Below are 3525 nucleotides of genomic sequence, written 5' to 3'. Positions count from 1 at the left end.
TGAAAGCATCTTGAAAGCAGCAAGAGAAAAGCAATACATCACTTACAAGGGAAGCTCAATAAGACTATGCATAGATTTCTCAGCAGAAACCATGGAGGTGAGAAAACAGTGGGATGATATATTTAAGATACTAAAAGAGAAAAACTGCCAACCAAGAATTCTATATCCAGCAAAGTTGTCCTTCAAAAATGAGGGGGAAATTAAAGCATTTTCAGACAAAAAAATCACTGAGTGAGTTTGTGACCAGGAGTCCAGCACTGCATGAAATACTAAAGGGAGCACTAGAGACAATTAGGAAAACAGGAGAGAGAGGTGTGGAGAAAAGTGTAGAAATGAAGACTGTCAGTAAAGGTAAAAAGAAGAAAAATTAGATATGACATATAAAATCCAAAAGGCAAAATGGTAGAAGAAAGCACTGCCCATACAGTAATAATACTAAATGTTAATGGATTAAACTCCCCAATCAAAAGACATAGACTGGCAGAATGGGTTAAAAAACAGGACCTAACTATATGCTGTCTATAGGAAATGCATCTTATACCCAAGGATAAGCATAGGTTGAAAGTGAAAGGTTGGGAAAAGATATTCCATGCAAAAACAATCAGAAAAGAGCAGGAGTAGCTATACTAATATGCAACAAATTAGACTTCAAATGTAAAACAGTTAAAAGAGGCAAAGAAGGACACTGTGCTTTAATAAAAGGAACAATTCAACAAGACATAACAATCATAAATATTTATGCACCAAGCCAGAATGCTCCAAAATACATGAAGCAAACACTGAAAAGAGAAATAGACACATCTACCATAATAGTTGGAGACTTCAATTCCCCACTCTCATCAATGGACAGAACATCTAGACAGAGGATCAATAAAGAAACAGAAAATTTGAAAAATACAATAAATGAGCTAGACTTAAATGACATTCATAGAACATTACAAGCCACAACAGCATGATACACCTTTTTCTCAAGTGCTCATGGATTATTCTCAAGAATAGACCATATGCAGGGTCACAAAGCAAGTCTCAATAAATTAAAAACAGTGAAATCATACAAAACAGTTTCTCAGATCATAAAGGAATGGAGTCGGAAATCAATAATAGGCAGAGTGCCAGAAAATTCACAAATATATGGAGGTGCAATAACTTTTAAACAACCAGTCAGTCAAGAAAGAAATTACAAGAGAAATCAGTAAATATCTTGAGGCAAATGAAAATGAAAATACAACATATCAAATTTTATGGGATGCAGCAAAGACAGTGCTAAGAGGGAAATTTATTGCCCCAAATGCCCATATCAAAAAGGAAGAAAGAGCCAAAATCGAGGAATTAACTTTCCATTTGGAAGACCTAAAGAAAGAACAGCAAACTAACCCCAAAGCAAGCAAAAGGAAAGAAATAAAGAAGATTAGAGCAGAAATAAATTAAATTGAGTACTTGAAAACAATCGAGAAAATCAATAAAACCAGAAGATGGTTCTATGAGAAAATTAAAAAGATTGATGGACCTTTAGCGAGGTTGACAAAAAGAAGAAAAGAGGATGCAAATAAACAAAATCAGAATTGGAAGAGGGGACATAATCACTGATCCCACAGAAATAAAGGAGGTAATGAGAGGATGTTATGAACAACTTTATGCTAATAAATTCGACAATGTAGAGGAAATGGACAACTTCCTAGAAAGGCATTAACAATCAACATTGACTTGAGAAGAAATAGATGACCTCAACAAAGCAATCACAAGTAAAGAAATTGAATCAGTCATTAAGAAGCTCCCCAAAAAGAAAAGTCCAGGACCAGATGCCTTCACATGTGGATTCTACCAAACATTCAAGAAAGAATTAGTAGCAATCCTGCTCAAATTCTTCAAAAAAATTGAAGAGGAGAGAAAGTTACCTAACTCATTCTATGATGCCAACATCACCCTCATACCAAAGCCAGACAAAGATATTAAAGAAACGAAAACTACAGACCAATCTCTCTAATGAATATAGATGCAAAAGTCCTCAACAAAATTCTTGCAAATTGAATCCAGCATCTCATTAAAAGAATTATACACCATGACCAAGTAAGATTCATCCCATGTATGCAAGGGTGATTCAACATAAAAAAATCAATTAATGGGGTGGGCCGCGGTGGCTCAGCGGGCAAAGTGCTTGCCTGCTATGCCGGAGGACCTCGGTTCGATTCCCGGCCCCAGCCCATGTAACAAAAACGGAAAAACAAAATACAATAAAGCAAGAAAATGTTTGGAAATGTTTCCCTTTCTTCCTTCCTTCCTTCCTTCTATCCTTCCTTCCTTCTCTCTGTCTTTCCTTTAAAAAAAAAAAAAAAAAAAAAAAAAAAAAAAAAAATCAATTAATATAATATACCATGTAAACAAATCAAAGCAAAAAAACCATATGATCATCTCGATTGATGCAGAAAAGGCATTTGACAAAATTCAACATCCTTTCTTGTTGAAAACACTTCAAAGGGTAGGAATAAAAGGGAACTTCCTCAACATGATTAAGGGAATATATGAAACACCCACAGCTAGCATCATCCTCAATGGGGAAAAACTGAAAACTTTCCCCCTAAGATCAGGAACAAGACAAGGATATCCACTATCACCATTGTTATTCAACATTGTGTCGGCCATTCTAGCCAGAGGAATTAGACAAGAAAAAGAAATACAAGACATCAAAATTGGAAAGGAAGAAGTACAACTCTCACTGTTTGCAGGTGATATGATACTATAAGTTGAAAACCCCGAAAAATCCACAGCAAAACTATTAGAGCTAACAAATAAGTACAGCAAAATGGCAGGTTACAAGATCAACACTGAAAAATCTGTAGTGTTTCTATACACTAGTAATAAACAATCTGAGGGGGAAATCAAGAAAAAAATTCCATTTACAATTGCAACCAAAAGAATAAAATATTTAGGAATCAATTTAATTAAAAATACAAAAGACCTATACAAAGAAAACTACAAGAAATTGTCAAAAGAAATCACGAAGACCTAGATAAATGGAAGGGCATACCATGTTCATGGATTGGAAGACCAACTATAGTTAAGATGTCAATTCTACCTAAATTGATTTACAATTCAATGCAATACCAATTAAAATCCCAAAAGCTTACTTTTCAGAAGTAAAAAAACCAATAATCAAATGTATCTGGAAGGGCAGAGTGCCCCAAATAGCTAAAAATGTCCTGAGAAAGAAAAATGTAGTCAGAGGTCTCACACTACCTGACTTTAAGGCTTATTCTGAAGCTACAGTGGTCAAAACAGCATGATACTGGCATAAAGATAGATATACTGACCAATGGAATTGAATAGAGTGTTCAGATATAGACCCTCTTATCTTTGGACAATTGATCTTTGATAAAGCAGTCACACCAACTCATCTGGGACAGAACAGTCTCTTCAATAAATGTTACCTAGAGAACTGGATATCCACATGTAAAAGAGTGAAAGATGATCCATATCTCACACCCTATACAAAAATTAACTCAAAATGGATCAAAGATCTAAATATTA

Source organism: Tamandua tetradactyla, chromosome 5 (genome assembly GCF_023851605.1).
Source record: "Tamandua tetradactyla isolate mTamTet1 chromosome 5, mTamTet1.pri, whole genome shotgun sequence".
Taxonomy (NCBI): domain Eukaryota; kingdom Metazoa; phylum Chordata; class Mammalia; order Pilosa; family Myrmecophagidae; genus Tamandua; species Tamandua tetradactyla.
The sequence above is the reverse complement of the archived record's forward strand: the minus strand, read 5'-3'. Positions refer to the sequence as shown.